Source organism: Triticum dicoccoides, chromosome 4A (assembly GCF_002162155.2).
Source record: "Triticum dicoccoides isolate Atlit2015 ecotype Zavitan chromosome 4A, WEW_v2.0, whole genome shotgun sequence".
In the NCBI taxonomy this organism is placed as follows: Eukaryota; Viridiplantae; Streptophyta; class Magnoliopsida; order Poales; family Poaceae; genus Triticum; species Triticum dicoccoides.
The window spans coordinates 258,710,020-258,727,390 of record NC_041386.1 but is presented as its reverse complement, the minus strand read 5'-3'; positions in this window follow the sequence as shown (position 1 = coordinate 258,727,390).

Below are 17,371 nucleotides of genomic sequence, written 5' to 3'. Positions count from 1 at the left end.
TGATCAAGAGGGTACCGACAGCTATGTTCTCTTTGGTTCGAATACGACCTATGTTTGAACAGGAAGCCCCCAAATGACCTTGAGAGGTTTTTAACGACCCTAATTCGAATACGATCCAAGTCGGACCCAAAAGGGGTTAAGCTATGATTCAGATACGATCAAGAAGTCCCCTAGTGAGTTTGGCTTTGCGCCGATCAAGAGGGTTACGCCAGCTATGTTCTCTTTGGTTCGAATACGACCTATGTTTGAACAGGAACCCCCCTAGTGACCATGAGGTTTTAATGGCTAGATTCGAATATGATCATGAGCTGGACCAAAGGATTAAGCTAGATTCAAATATGATCAGCCTCCAATTGGTCGTCTTATACTTAAGATAACAAAGACATGTGATCATTAAGGAAAAAAGGACAGAGGTCCTGCTTTATTACTTATCATAATATATACAACGTCAAAGTATGTACATTATGAGAGTTGGTGGCTCAAGTGTAGTAAGGCCGAAGATGAGCAATATTCCATGGCTGGCGGGTCTCCTACTTCAACTTACGTGAGTCTTTATGCTCTCGAACATCGATAAGGTAGTATGACCCGTTATTCAAGTTCTTGCTGACCACAAAGGGTCCTTCCCAAGGTGGGGATAGCTTGTGCGTATCAGACTGATCCTGGATGAGCCGGAGCACTAGGTCACCTTCTTGAAAGGATCTTGACTTAACCCGATGACTGTGGTAACGCTGCAGGTCCTGTTGGTAAATCGCTGAGCGGGCTGCCGCTAAGTCACGCTCTTCATCCAATAAGTCAAGTGCATCCTGACGGGCTTGTTCGTTATCAGCTTCAATATAATCCGCCATGCAGGGCGAGTCATGACGGATGTCACTGGGCAGAATTGCCTCTGCTCCATAAACCATGAAGAAAGGCGTATAACCCGTAGATTTATTAGGGGTAGTACTGATGCTCCATAGTACCGAGGGTAACTCTTCTACCCAACAACCCGGTGTCCGTTGTAAAGGAACTATAAGCCGGGGCTTGAGACCTTTTAAGATTTCCTGATTTGCTCTCTTAGCTTGACCATTGGATTGGGGGTGAGCTATTGACGAAACATCAAGCCGGATATGCTCACATGGACAAAATTCCTCCATAGCACCTTTGGATAAATTAGTACCATTGTCAGTTATAATGCTGTGTGGAAAGACAAAACGAAAGATCACTTTTTCATGAATTGAACCGCTGTGGCTGCATCACACTTACTAACCGGCTCTGCCTCAACCCATTTTGTGAATTTATCAACTACCATCAAAAGATGTGTCTTTTTAGCTTTGGATCTTTTGAAATGTCCAACCATATCGAGCCCCCAAACTATAAATGGCCAAGTAATTGAAATCATCCGCAAATCTTGAGCTGGCATGTGCGCCCGTCGTGCAAATTTCTGACAACTGTCACACCTACTGACCAAATCCTCTGCATCAGCGTGAGCCATCAGCTAGTAAAAACCATGACGAAAGGCCTTGGCTACAAGAGATTTCGACCCGACATGATGGCCACAATCTCCTTTCATGGATCTCACGAAGAATTTCTTGATCTTCTGCAGGAGAAACACAATGTTGAAACGCTCTGGTGACACTGCGATGATACAACTCACCATCGGAAATTGTCATTGACTTAGACCGCCGGGTTATCTGTCTAGCCAAGGTCTCATCCTCCGGCAACTCACCCCGGGTCATATAAGCCAAATACGGCACTATCCAATCTGGGATGACATGAAGAGCCGCCACCAATTGTGCTTCTGGGTCAGGAACGTCCAAGTCCTCCTCTGTAGGCAACTTGACACAAGGGTTATGCAGAACATCTAAAAAAGTGTTAGGCGGCACCGGCTTACGCTGAGATCCCAACCGGCTTAAAGCATCAACCGCTTCATTCTTTCTGTGGTCAATGTGCTCCACTTGATAACCCTTGAAGTGTCCAGCAACAGCATCAACCTCACGGCGATAAGCCTCCATGAGAGGGTCCTTGGAATCCCACTTGCCTGATACCTGCTGAGCCACCAAATCTGAGTCGCCAAGGTACTGTACCCGGCTTAAACTCATTTCTTTAGCCATTCGAAGACCATGGAGTAAGGCCTCATACTCAGCTCCGTTGTTAGTACAAGGAAACATCAACCGCAACACATAACAAAATTTGTCACCTCGAGGAGAAGTTAAAACAACTCCAGCCCCGAGCCTTCCAACTGTCTGGACCCATCAAAATGAATTGTCCAATATGTGTTGTCTGGCTTCTCTTCAGGTATCTACAACTCCGTCCAATCATTAATGAAGTCCACCAGTGCTTGAGATTTAATGGCAGTACGTGGCACATACTTTAAACCATGAGACCCAAATTCAATGTCCCACTTGGCGACTCGTCGTATGACTTCTCTATTTTGAATAATATCTCCTAAAGGAGCAGAGCTAACCACAGTGATAGGATGACCCTGAAAGTAATGCTTAAGCTTCTGGCTTTCCATGAACACCCCATAAACAAGCTTCTGCCAATGTGGATATCTCTACTTGGACTCAATGAGCACCTCACTGACGTAATAAACCGACCATTGAACTGGATGTTCCTTGCCAGCCTCCTTACGCTCTACAACAACGGCCACACTGATAGCAGTGTGTTAGCAGCCACATATAACAACAGTGGCTCTTTTTCAACAGGAGCAGCAAGAACCGACGGCTCGGCGAGCTGTCTTTTTAGATCTTCAACGGCAGAGTTAGCAGCGTCACTCCAGACAAAATTATCCATCTTCTTCATCATTTAATACAACGGCATAGCCTTCTCACCTAACCGACTTATGAACCGTCTTAAAGCTGCGACACGACCCGCCAGCCGCTGAATGTCATTGATGCATGCCGGCTTAGCCAAAGACGTAATCGCCTTAATTTTCTCTGGGTTAGCCTCAATGCCTCTATTAGACACCAAAAACCCCAAAAGCTTGCCAACTGGGACTCCAAAAATGCACTTGGTCGGGTTAAGCATCATCTTGTAGACCCAGAGGTTATCAAAGGTTTCCTTCAGATCATCTACCAGAGTTTCCTTCTCTCTGGATTTCACCACTATATCGTCCACATAAGCATGAATATTACGCCCAATATGATTATGAAGACAGTTCTACACACACCGCTGATAAGTCGCATGGGCACTCTTAAGCCCAAAAGGCATAGATACATAGCAGAAGGCTCCAAACAGGGTAATGAAAGCCGCCTTCTCCTGGTCCTTAACTACCATCTTGATCTGATGATAGCCAGAATAAGCGTCCAGAAAACTCAAACGCTCACAACCCGTCGTAGCATCAATGATTTGATCAATACGAGGGAGAGCAAAAGGATCTGCCGGGCAAGCCTTGTTTAAATCTGTGTAATCCAGACACATACGCCAAGTGCCGTTCTTTTTTAGCACAAGCACCGGGTTAGCCAACCACTCTGGGTGAAAAACTTCAACAATAAACCCGGCCGCCAAGAGCCAGGCCACCTCTTCTCCAATAGCCTTGTGCATTTCCTCGTTGAACTGGCGAAGAAACTTCCTAACCGGTTTAAACTTTGGATCAATATTGAGAGTGTGCTCAGTGAGTTCTCTCGGTACACCTGGCATGTCAGAAGGCTTCCATGCGAAGATGTCCCGCTTCTCATGGATGAACTCGATGAGCGCGCTTTCCTATTTGGAATCCAAGTTAGCACTGATAATGAATTGTTCGGATGAGTCACCAGGCACAAAATCAATCATCTTGGTATCGTCAGCTGACTTAAACTTCAGCGCCAGCTCATGCTCTGTAGTTGGCTTCTTTAAAGATGTCATGTCCGCTGGGTCAATGTTGTCTTTGTAGAATTTTAACTCCTCCGTCGCGCAAACAGATTCTGCGTAAGAAGCATCGCCTTCCTCACACTCTAAAGCTATCTTCCGGCTTCCATTTACTGTGATAGTACCTTTATAACTCGGCATCTTGAGCTGCAGATAAACATAACACGGTCGCGCCATGAATTTTGCATAAGCCGGTCGTCCAAGCAAGGCATGATACGGGCTCTTGATTTTGACCACCTCAAAGGTTAATTTCTCAGCCCTAGAATCATGCTCATCTCCAAAAGCTACCTCCAGCTCAATCTTCCCCACTGGATACGCTGACTTACCAGGCACCACTCCATGAAAAACAGTGTTCGACGTCTTAAGACTTTTATACATCAACCCCATGCGACATAATGTCTCATAATAGAGGATGTTGATGCTGCTGCCTCCGTCCATGAGTACTTTAGTGAATTTATACCCACCAACCTGAGGCGCCACCACCAAAGCCAAATGATTCGGATTGTCAACTCGGGGTGGGTGATCCTCCCTACTCCACAGAATAGGCTGCTCAGACCATCTCAGATAACGAGGAACCGCTGGCTCAATAGCGTTGACTGCTCTCTTATGAAGTTTCTGGTCCCTTTTGCATAAACTGGTGGTGAATACGCGATACTGCCCATTGTTCAGCTGCTTTGGGTTACTCTGATACCCGGATTACTGCTGCTGCTGACTACCTTGACCAGACTGCTTACTATAGCCGCCTTGATTGCCTTGAGGGCCCTGGCCATGAAAACCGCCACCGCCTGAATTGCTGCCCGGGCCATGAAAGCCACCACCACATGAGCCGCTACCAGGTCCATGATTACCGCCGAACATGTTAGAATTCTTGAAAGCCTTCATGATCATACAGTCTTTCCATAGATGGGTGACCGGCTTCTCCCGGGTGCCGTGTCCCAGACAGGGTTCATTTAGGAACTGCTCGAGGGTGGGACCTGACCCGCCTGACCAAGGAGGTGGCCTCCCCTTATGCTGTTGATTGTTTCCATGTGCGTTGGTGTTAGCCACAAACTCCAGACTACTATCAGCCTTACGTTTATTATTACCTCCTTGATTTGCCGGGTTATGCTGGTGACCTTTGCCTTTGTCGTTCTTCTTTCCCTTTCCTATCTTCTCTTCGTTAGACGCGGGATCCTTGGTACTATCAGAGTTGGCGTATTTGACCAGAGCCGCCATCAGCCGGCCCATGCCATTGCAATCACGCTTGAGCCGCCCCAACTTCTGTTTCAGAGGTTCAAAACGGCAATTTTTCTCCAACATTAAGACCGCAGAGCCGGCATCCATCTTATCAGATGAATGTATTATTTCCTTCACCCGGCGCACCCAATGGGTCGTGGATTCATCTTCCTCTTGCTTGCAATTAGTCAAGTCCACAATCGACATGGGTTGCTTGCATGTATCTTTGAAGTTCTGAATAAACCGGGCTTTTAACTCTGCCTATGAGCCGATGGAATTGGGTGGCAACCCCTTCGACCAAGTGTGAGCTGTTCCATCCAACATCATGGTGAAGTACTTGGCCATCGCTGCGTCACTGACCTCTAGTAACTCCATGGCCATCTCGTAACTTTCAATCCATGCCCCGGGTTGTAAGTCAGCTATGTAATCAGGCACCTTACGAGGCCTGTTAAAATCCTTTGGCAAGAGCTCATTACGTAGAGCCGGCACCAAGCAAGGGACACCTCTGGTCCTCGTGGTCACACCTGCTTCAAAAGAGGTCATTGGATAAACCGGAAAAACTTGGTGAGCCGCTTGCTCAGCTGCCTGTTGAACCCCCCGCTCAGCCTCTTGGCGGATCCTATCCTGGTCAACCAAGTTAGGAGCTCCATCACACGCCGGGTCATGCCTGCGCGGCTGGTTACGGCGCTGGGCGTTGCTTGACACGGCAGCTGAATCCATATGCCTCCTATAGCTTGGGCTCCGGCTTGGGCGAGGGGTTGAATGAATCCTGTCTCGACTATAAGAGTATGACTCCTGCTGCGCAAGAGCCGTCTGAAGAAGTTCTTGGACCCTTCGCGTTTCGATCGCCGTCGGAGAGCCGCCAAACGTGTTGATGCAGCGATCAGATTCTCCAAAGGGTTAGAAAAATGACCCGGTGGTGTATAATGAGGCGGAACAGTATTGACACGAGGGGGTTCCATAGCCCGCGGCTGAACCGGCGCCCCAGCCCCGGGTGTTACGATCCGGTTTGCCTCCGGCGGGTTACTGGGACCGGCCCCGGGTGTGTGGAAGAGATTCCTAGGATCGTAAGTCGGGGGCAGGCGTGATTGAGTCTTCTGGTGCCTTCTCCTCATGACCTCGTTTGATGCATTCAGATTCATCAAGAGCTAAAAAACCTCTGCTTGAAGCTGTTGAGCCCGAGCGTCCAAAGCTGCCCGCTCTGTAGCCATCCAGACGTCCTCCGCCTCCAAGTTTTCCTTGGCTTGAGCTACCTCCCCACGTAACCGTGCCACCTTCGCATCATGCTGAGCCTTATCCGCTGGTTCGACCACGGCGGTCAATAGGGTCGTCATAATATCCATGAGATCCATCAGCACCTGAGCCGGTGGTTGCGTGGGGTCTCCCGACCCGGTCGCTTCCGACCCGGTGGTTATTGCTGCCGCAGCCGTAGAGTTTTGAGCAGGCTACGTACCAGTCATGAAGATCCCCGCTCTATTCGGCGGCTCAAAAGGGTCCGAAATACTGCTGCCATCGGAACAGCCCCCAAGCCCACCGTCTTGTAGATGATACATTGAATCCATCTCAGCTGTGGACGACTCGCCGTCAGAGTGGACGGCCGTCTCACTGCCATCCACAAATCATTCAGAAAACTCCCCTCCATGGATGCAACCCACGAAGGCACGCCTCACAGCGGGCTGTGTCCGGGCGGGTCTCATGCGCTGAGCCGTCTCGATGAGGTCGGTGCAGATGTCCGGCTCAGGGCCCGGCTCGCCGGTCCGGCCGATGAAGACGTGGATTCCGCCGAAGGGGACCCAGTACCTGTACTCAATTGCGCCGGCGTCGGGCCCCCAGCCTGCGTCGTCAATGTAGAGCTTGCCGCGACGACTCTTGGTCATCCGTCCCACAACGTATCCCTTGAGCCATTCGAAGCTTCCCTTCAAGAACTCAAATCCACCATGCGCTGGCCCCACAGTTGGCGCCAACTGTCGTGGAATTGTCACGGCAGATGTCCTAGTGAAAGGACTTAGTCGTGGAGCCATCACAACTAGGAAGCTTAAAGGGGTTAAACGGGACAAAGGACACGAGAGGTTTATACTGGTTCAGCCCCTTGCGGTGAAGGTAAAGCCTAGTCCAGTTGATGTGGTATTGCTAGGTTTCGATGACCAAGGAGCGAAATACGCTAGCTTGGCTCTCGATCTGTTCTTTCTTGCCCTAAGCCGCCGCCAGGTCATCCCCTTATATACACGGGTTGACGCCTTGCGGCCTACAGAGTCCCGACCGACTCATACAACGTGTCCGGCTCGGTGACATATTTTACATGCCTTACTTTACAAGTCTTATTGATACATGGCGGTTTATACTTATGGGCCTTAAGCCGCCTCTAGGCTTCGGCCTACTAAAATCCTTATGATAAACCGTCACCTTGTATATTCTTCGGGCTTCCTTTAAGTAACCCGCCATTGTGATTGACCTGACCCCTCCTGGGCGGGTCATTCCTGATAGTCATATCCTCAATAGGGAGCCAAAGAATATTCTCAAGTATTAGTAGCTGAGTTGTCAATTCAACCACACCCGGAAAATTAATATCAGCAGCAAAGTATTTAGTAGCAAAGTAATATGATAGTAGTGGTAATGGTAGCAAAAGTAATATTTTGGGTTTTGTAGTGATTGTAACAGTAGCAACGGAAAAGTAAATAGGCAAAGAACAATATATGAAAAGCTCGTAGGCATTGGATCAGTGATGGATAATTATGTCGGATGCGATCGATCATGCAATAATTATAACATAGGGTGACACAGAACTAGCTCCAGTTCATCAATGTAATGTAGGCATGTATTCTGAATATAGTCATGCGTGCTTATGGAAAAGAACTTGCATGATATCTTTTGTCCTACCCTCCTGTGGCAACGGGATCCTATTGGAAACTAAGGGATATTAAGGCCTCCTTTTAATAGAGTACCAGACCAAAGCATTAACACATAGTGAATACATGAACTCCTCAAACTATGTTCATCACCGGTAATGGTCCCGATTATTGTCACTTCGGGGTTAACAGATCATAACACATAATAGGTGACTATAGAATTGCAAGATGGGATGAAGAACTCACATATATTCATGAAAACATAATAGGTTCAGATATGAAATCATGGCACTCGGGCCCTAGTAACAAGCATTAAGCATAGCAAAGTCATAGCAACATCAATCTCAGAACATAGTGGATACTAGGGAACAAACCCTAACAAAACTAACTCGATTACATGATAAAGCTCATCCAACCCATCACCGTCTAGCAAGCCTACGTTGGAATTACTCACACACGGCGGTGAGCATCATGAAATTGGTGATGGAGGAAGGTTGATGATGACGATGGCGACAGATTCCCCTCTTCGGAGCCCCGAACGGACTCCAGATCAGCCCTCCTGAGAGAATTTAGGGCTTGGCGGCGGCTCCGTATCATAAAACGCAATGGATCCTTCTCTCTGATTTTTTTCTCCCTGAACACGAATATATGAAGTTGGAGTTTAGGTCGGTGGATCCTCATGGGGACCACGAGGCAGGGGGCACGCCAGGGGGGTAGGCGTGCCCCACCCTCGTGGACAAGGTGTGGCCCCCCTGACATGGATTATTCTTCCAGTATTATTATATGTTCCAAAAATAATCTCCATTGATTTTCAGGTCATCCCAAAAACTTTTATTTCTGCACAAAAATAACACCATGGCAACTCTGTTGAAAACAATGTCAGTCCAGGTTAGTTCCATGCAAATCATGCAAGTTAGAGTCCAAAACAAGGGCAAAAGTGTTTGGAAAAGTAGATACAACGGAGACGTATCACTTACCAGTGATGACCGTAGTTTGAGGAGTTCATGTATTCACTAAGTGTTAATGCTTTGGTCCGGTACTCTATTAAAAGGAGGCCTTAATATCCCTTAGTTTCCAATAGGACCTCGCTGCCACGGGAGGGTAGGACAAAAGATGTCATGCAAGTTCTTTTCCATAAGCACGTATGACTATATTCGGAATACATGCTAGTTGTGTGTCACCCTATGTTATAACTATTGCATGAGGAATCACATCCGACATAATTATCCATCACTGATCCATTGCCTACGAGCTTTTCACATATTGATCTTCGCTTATTTACTTTCCCGTTGCTACTATCACAATCACTATAAAACCAAAAACTATTATTTTTGCTACCGTTACCACTACTATCATACTACTTTGCTACTAAATACTTTGTTGAAGATATCAAGTCTTTCAGGTGCGGTTGAATTGACAACTCAACTGCTAATACTTGAGAATATTCTTTGGCTCCCCTTGTGTCGAATCAATAAATTTGGGTTGAATACTCTACCCTCGAAAACTGTTGCGATCCCCTATACTTGTGGGTTATTGAGACTATTTTCTGGCGCCGTTGCCGGGGAGCATAACTCTATTGTTTGAGTCACTTGGGATTTATATCTGTTGGTCACTATGAAGAACTTGAAAGATAAAATAACCAAGATTTTTCCCTCAACTACGAGGGGAGGTAAGGAACTCCCATCTAGCTCTGCACTTGATTCACCTTCTGTTTTGAGTAAACTTGTGACACCTACACCTGCTATTCATTCTATTATGTCACATGTTGTTGATGATGCCACCTTTGCTTTGCATGATACTTATGACGAAACTACTTCTATGCTTGATAATACTTTGCCATTAGGTGAATTTCTTGATGAACAACTTGCTAGGGTTAGAGAGAATGAAATTATTGAAACTGATAATATTGATGAAAGTGATGATGAAGATTCTCCCCCTAGATATGAATTGCCTGTTGTGCCTGACGGTTATGTTATGGATGAAGAAACTGCTAGAGACTTCTTAGCTTGCAATGATAGATCTAATCTTAAGAAATTAATAGCTAATCTTAAATAAAAATCCTTGAACGCTAGAATGAAATACGACCCTGCTTTTGCTACTTCACCTATCTTTATTTCCGATAAGGATTATGATTTCTCTGTCGATCCCGATTTAATTACTTTGGTTGAATCTGATCCTTTTTATGGCTATGAATTTGAAACTGTTGTGACACATCTTACTAAATTAAATGATATAGCCACCCTGTTCACTAATGACGATAAAACTCGCTATTACTTTATCCTTAAGTAGTTTCCGTTCTCATTAAAGGGTGATGCTAAAACATGGTTTAATTCTCTTGATCATGGTTGTGTGCGTAGTCCCCAGGATATGATTTATTATTTCTCTGCTAAATATTTCCCCGCTCATAAGAAACAAGCCACCTTAAGGGAAATATATAGTTTTGTGCAAATTGAAGAAGAGAGTCTCCCACAAACTTGGGGGAGGCTTATCCAATTACTTAATGCTTTGCCTGATCATACTCTCAAGAAAATTAAATACTTGATATCTTTTATAATGGACTAACCGATGCTTCCAGAGACTATCTGGATAGTTGTGCTGGTTGTGTTTTCATGGAAAGAACTGTTGATCAAGCTGAATTGCTATTGAATAATATGTTGACTAATGAAAATAATTGGACACTTCCTAAACCAACTCCTAAGCCAACTCCGAAGAAAAGGGGTATTCTATTTCTCAGTCCTGAAGATATGCAAGAGGCAAATAAATCTATGAAAGAAAAAGGTATTAAAGCTGAAGATGTTAAGAATTTACCACCTATTGAAGTAAACATGGTCTTGATAACCCGTCACAGGTAGTAAAGGTAAATTCTCTCTATAGATTTGATAAATGTGAAATCCCATCTACAAAGTTTGCTAGCCAATGCTTGGATGAGTTTGATGACTTTATGGTTAGGCAAGAAGACTTCAATGCTTATGTTGGTAGCCAATTGAAACGTAATGCTTATATGATTGAACACGTGAGTGATTATATGTCTAGAGTTAAAGGTGAACTTAAACTTATTAGTAAACATGCTTCTATGGTTACCACTCAAGTAGAACAGGTACTTAAAGCTCAGAATGATTTGCTTAATGAATTAAATAGTAAGAAAAATGATAATGTTGTTAGAGTCATGACTAGATGGGGTAAAATGAATCAGGAACCTTTGTATCCTGAGGGCCACCCTAAGAGAATTGAGCAATATTCTCAGAGAACTAATGTTGATGCACCTAGTTCTTCTAATAATAATAAGAAGAAAAATGAAAGGACTCTGCATGCTTCTAGTGAACCTATTGTTGACACACCAGAGAATCCCAATGATATTTCTATTTCTGATGCTGAAACACAATATGGTAATGAACATGAACCTAGTGATAATATTAATGATGATGTTCATGTTGATGCTCAACCTAATAATAATAATGATGTAGAGATTGAACCTGCTGTTGATCTTGATAACCCACAATCAAAGAATCAACATTATGATAAGAGATTCATCGTTGCTAGGAAGCACGGTAAAGAAAGAGAACCTTGGGTTCAGAAACCCATGCCTTTTCATCCTAAACCATCCAAGAAAAAGGATGATGAGGATTTTTAGCACTTTGCTGAAATGATTAGACCTATCTTTTTGCGTGTGCGTTTGACTGATATGCTTAAAATGAATCCTTATGCTAAGTACATGAAAGATATTGTTACTAATAAAAGAAAGATACCGGAAGCTAAAATTTCCACCATGCTTGATAATTATACTTTTAAAGCTGGAATACCAAAGAAACTAGGAGATCTAGGAGTACCAACTATACCATGCTCCATTAAAAGAAACTATGTTAAAACTGCTTTATGTGATCTCGGAGCCGGTGTTAGTATTATGCCTCTGTCTTTATATCGTAGACTTGATTTGAATAAGTTGACACCTACTGAAATATCTTTGCAAATGGCTGATAAATCAACTGCTATACCTGTCGGTATTTGTGAGGATGTGCCTGTTGTGGTTGCAAACATTACGTTTTTAACGGACTTTGTTATTCTTGATATTCCCGAGGACGATAGTATGTCGATTATCCTTGGAAGACCCTTCTTGAATACTCCAGGGGCTGTTATTGATTGCAACAAAGTCAATGTCACTTTTCATGTTAATGGTAATGAGCATATGGTACACTTTCCGAGGAAACAACCTCAAGTCCACAGTAACAACTCTATTGGAAAAATTTCAACGATTATTATTGGAGGTTTTGAATTTCCTCTTCCTACTGTCAGTAAGAAATATAATATTCTTATTGTTGGGGATGTGCATATCCCCATTGAGGTAACCTAGTGTTATTCAAAAATTCTCCGGTTTCATGTTATTCGAAATGAGTTTGTTAACAAGACTTGATCAACCTTGTTAGTGGATTCCTTTTGATGAGCATGAGATGGATGAAGTTTGAAAGAACAACCTTCTGTACCCTCTTTTCACTTTCTGTTATTTAGATTAAATAAAGTAAAAATAGTATTTTCTGTGTGTTTTCTGAATTATCCTTGCAATAAAAAATACCCCAAAAATAAAAGTTCTCCTAATGCCCTGAAAATGAAATATGATTTTTCTAGAATATTTAAGAATTATTAGAACTGAGAACATATCAAGGGGACCCACCATGTGCCCACGAGGGTGGAGGGCACACCCTACCCCCTGGGCGCCCCCCTGTCTCGTGGACCCCACGTGGGTCCCCTCCACTTATTCTTGCACCCACACACTTTGTCTTCCTCCAGAAAAAAATCATCCACCAGCTCAAACCCAAGTTCTAGCTCATCTTGCTGCCATTTTCGATCTCCTTGCTCAAAGCCGCATTCACAAAACTGCTTTGGGGGATTGTTCTTTGGTATGTGACTCCTCCGATGGTCCAATTAGTTTTTGTTCTAGTGCTTTATTCATTGCAAATTTTTGCTGCTTAGGTGACCCTGTTCTTGAGCTTGCATGTCAAATTTATGTGGTCAAAAGTAGTTTTAATGCATGATATAGCCTCTAGGCACTTGCAGGAGTAGTTGCTATCAATTTTGTTGAGTTTGGCACTTTTATTTTGAGTCACTAAAAATTTCAAAAAAAATCAGAGGAAGAAATATGTTTAGTAAAATGTACCAAGTGGGTTCCTCAAGGAACCAAGTCCCAAGGCCCGCAATACGCGAGCTGGACAACGAACTACCAAGGGAGGCTCAAGTGCGGCCTTGTGAATGGCCGTCAGAGGATTTCATGGTCCAGGAAGGCATCAAGGAAGAATTTGACGCATATGTGCGTAACACTGATCTTGAGAGCTTCGTGTCAGATAAGTGCCGGCAATACCTCTATTTAAGTGATTCATTTGTGAGAAGGTTTAAATTTACATCCTCACGCAATTCTCACAATGTCCTATTTGATCTTTACGATAAATCTTATACCATGGACTTAGAAGATTTTAATACTGCTTGTAAACTCCCGCAGTGGGGTAGTGCTAGTGAACCTCGCAAATCTGAATTTAAAAATTTCTTGCTAGTATCACTGTGGGGGAATCTAGAGACATAACACAAGCTACCATAGGGAGCATTCATTTTCTTGCCATACATTATTTTGCTCTGTTCGTGGGTAGATGCATTAACGGTAAGGATGAGGCATGTCACATGTGTGTTCCCGATCTTAGTGTTCTCAAGAGTGCTGTATTAGGAGATAAACAATACATCTTGGGGGCTATTGTTGCACGTAGGTTGCATCTTAATGGTTTAGGTGGGGATTTGTTTGGTGGAATTTATGCAACTCGTGTAGCTAACTTTCTTGATATACCCATACGCGGGGATGATATTGAGTTGCCTCCTGCTTATCTGGATTACAATGCTATGGCTCATCATTAGTTTGTTGAGAGGAACGATCAGTTCCTCCAATACCGACTAATCTTTGACAGACGGTGCACCATCCATGTTGCTCTCCCTGCTCCTGCTTTCTTTGATTTTCAGACAAAGGGGAGATATGTTATAACTAGGGAGGAGGCGAACGAGTACGAGAGGAGGACAGAGGCAGCTCGCCTCCAAGCTGCAGCTCATGAGGCAATTGCCGCTGCATCTCAGTACGACCCCAGCTACAACTTTGATCCGTGGGCATAGACCAACTTAGGCCAAAATCCTAAGCTTGGGGAGTACGTATTTCTCACCGACATTACATTCATGTTCACACACTCATGCCAGTTGTCGGTGCTCATACTTTTTCATTGAATCATCCATGCTAGTTTATTTTCTGTTTTAAGCTTTCTTCTTGTGTGTTTGAAAAACCCTAAGAAAAACAAAAAAAATAGTTGTAGATTTTAGCTAGTTTACTTTCCATGCTTGTAGTAGTAATAATTAAAAAGAAAACCCAAAAAGATTTCTTCTTCTTCTTTTGCTTGTTGGGAGCTTTCCTGTGTAAATAGTTTTGTTTCTTTTCTTTTCTGTGGGGGTCGAGAGGAGAAGACCTTAATGAAAATGTTGAGTGGCTCTCATATGCACTATTGTTGATCTAAAAAAGAGCCCATGTTACCTTGTCTTCTCCCTTGTATTGAATGCTTACAGATTCCAGCTTAGTCCAATGCACGTGCACTATTATTATTATCCACTCTATTCGGTTGTGCAAGTGAAAGGCAATAATGACGATATATGATGGAGTGATTGATATGAGAGAAGCTGGTATGAACTCGACCTCTCTTGTTTTTGTAAATATGATTAGTCCATCGTTCCTGATTCAGCCTTTTGTGAATGAAACATGTTTGCAATCACAATTAGAGATTATAGTTGCTTATGCCATGCTTAATTTGCTAGGAGTTTATAAGGGTTTACCTTGCATGCCAACATGCTATTAAAATGGTGGTGATGTGGTATGACAGGGTGGTATCCTCCTTTGAACGATTCGAGTGGCTTGACTTGGCACATGTTCACGCATGTAGTTGAAACAAAATCAACATAGCCTCCAGGATATTTATGTTCATGGTGATTTATATCCTACGCATGCTTGCATTCAGTGTTGATTAATTTTAATGCAAGTTCATGACTGTTGTCGCTCTCTAGCTGGTCGCTTCCCAGTCTCTTTCTAGCCTTCACCTGTACTAAGCGGGAATACTGCTTGTGCATCCAATTCCATAAACCCCAAAAGTTGTTCCATATGATTCCACCATACCTTCCTATATGCAGTATCAACCTGCCATTCCAAGTAAATTTGTATGTGCCAAACTCTAAACCTTCAAATAAAAATCCTGTTTTGTATGCTCGAATAGCTCATGTATCAACTAGGGCTGTCTGTATATTCCATGCTAGGCGGGTTATTCTCAAGAGGAGTGGACTCCGCTCCTCACTCACAAGAAAATGGCTGGTCACCGGGATGCCTAGTCCCGTGCTCAAATCAAATCAAAATAATTGCAAACAAAACTCCCCCAGGATTGTTGTTAGTTGGAGGCACCCGTTGTTTCGGGCAAGCCATGGATTGATGCTTGTTGGTGGTGGGGATTATAAACTTTACCATTATTCTTGGGAACCGCCTATAATGTGTGTAGCATGGAAGATATCAAGATCTCTCAGTTGTTATGTTGACAATGAAGGTATACTGCTCAAATTATTATTCATCTCTATTTAAAAACCAAGCTCTGGCACCTCTACAAATCCCTACTTCCCTCTGCGAAGGGCCCATCTATTTACTTTTATGTCGAGTCATCATCCTCTTATTAAAAAGCACCAGCTGGAGAGCACCGCTGTCATTTGCTTGTATTATTATTAGTTTACATTGAGTATGACTGTGACTAGATCTCTTTGACCATGAATTACATTTTGCAGTCAGCCCTTGATCTTCAGGGGTGCTCTGCATTTATGTTTTGCGGTCTCAGAAAGGGCTAGCGAGATACCATTTTGTTATATCATATTATGATTGTTTTGAGAAAGTGTTATCATCCGAGATTTATTATTGTTTCTTGCTAGTTGATTATGCCATTGATATGAGTAAACATGAGACCTAAATGTTATTGTAATATGGTTAGTTCATAATCTTTGCTGAAAACTTGAATGTTGCCTTTACATATTTACGACAACAAGAGCAAATAGAGTTTGTAAAAGTTTTTCTTTATCACTTTGAGTTTGTCAACTGAATTGCTTGAGGACAAGCAAACATTTAAGCTTGGGGGAGTTGATACGTCTCCATCGTATCTACTTTTCCAAACACTTTTGCCCTTGTTTTGGACTCTAACTTGCATGATTTGAATGGAACTAACCCGGACTGACGCTGTTTTCAGCAGAATTGCCATGTTGTTAATTTTGTGCAGAAATAAAAGTGCTCGGAATGACCTGAAAATCAATGGAGAATATTTTTGGAATATATAAAAATACTGGCGAAAGAATCAAGGCCATGGGGCCCACACCCTGTCCACGAGGGTGGGGGCGCGCCTACCCCCCTAGGCGTGCCCCCTACCTCGTGGGCCCCCTGGTGCTCCTCCGACCTCAACTCCAACTCTATATATTCGTGTTCGGGGAGAAAAAATAAGAGAGAAGGATTCATCGCGTTTTACGATACGGAGCCGCCGCCAAGCCCTAATCTCTCTCGGGAGGGCTGATCTGGAGTCCGCTCGGGGCTCCGGAGAGGGGAATCCGTCGCCATCGTCATCATCAACCTTCCTCCATCACCAATTTCATGATGCTCACCACCGTGCGTGAGTAATTCCATCGTAGGCTTGCTGGACGGTCATGGGTTGGATGAGATTTATCATGTAACCGAGTTAGTTTTGTTAGGGTTTGGTCCCTATTATCCATTATCTTCTGAGATTGATGTTGCTATGACTTTGCTATGCTTAATGTTTGTCACTTGGGCCCGAGGGCCATGATTCCAGATCTGAACCTATTATGTGTTCATGAATATATGTGAGTTCTCGATCCTATCTTGCAAGTCTATAGTCACCTATTATGTGTTATGATCCATTAACCCCGAAGTGACAATAATCGGGATACTTACCGATGATGACCGTAGTTTGAGGAGTTCATGTATTAACTAAGTGTTAATGCTTTGGTCCGGTACTCTATTAAAAGTAGGCCTTAATATCCCTTAGTTTCCAATAAGACCCCGCTGCCACGGGAGGGTAGGACAAAAGATGTCATGCAAGTTCTTTTTCCATAAGCACGTATGACTATATTCTGAATACATGCCTACATTACATTGATGAACTGGAGCTAGTTCTGTGTCACCATATGTTATAACTATTGCACGAGGAATCGCATCCGACATAATTATCCATCACTGATCCACTGCGTACGAGCTTTTCACATATTGATCTTCGCTTAGTTACTTTCCCGTTGCTACTGTTACAATCACTATAAAACCAAAACTATTATTTTTGCTACCATTACCACTACTATCATACTACTTTGCTACTAAATACTTTGTTGCAGATATTAAGTCTTTCAGGTGCGGTTGAATTGACAACTCAGTTGCTAATACTTGA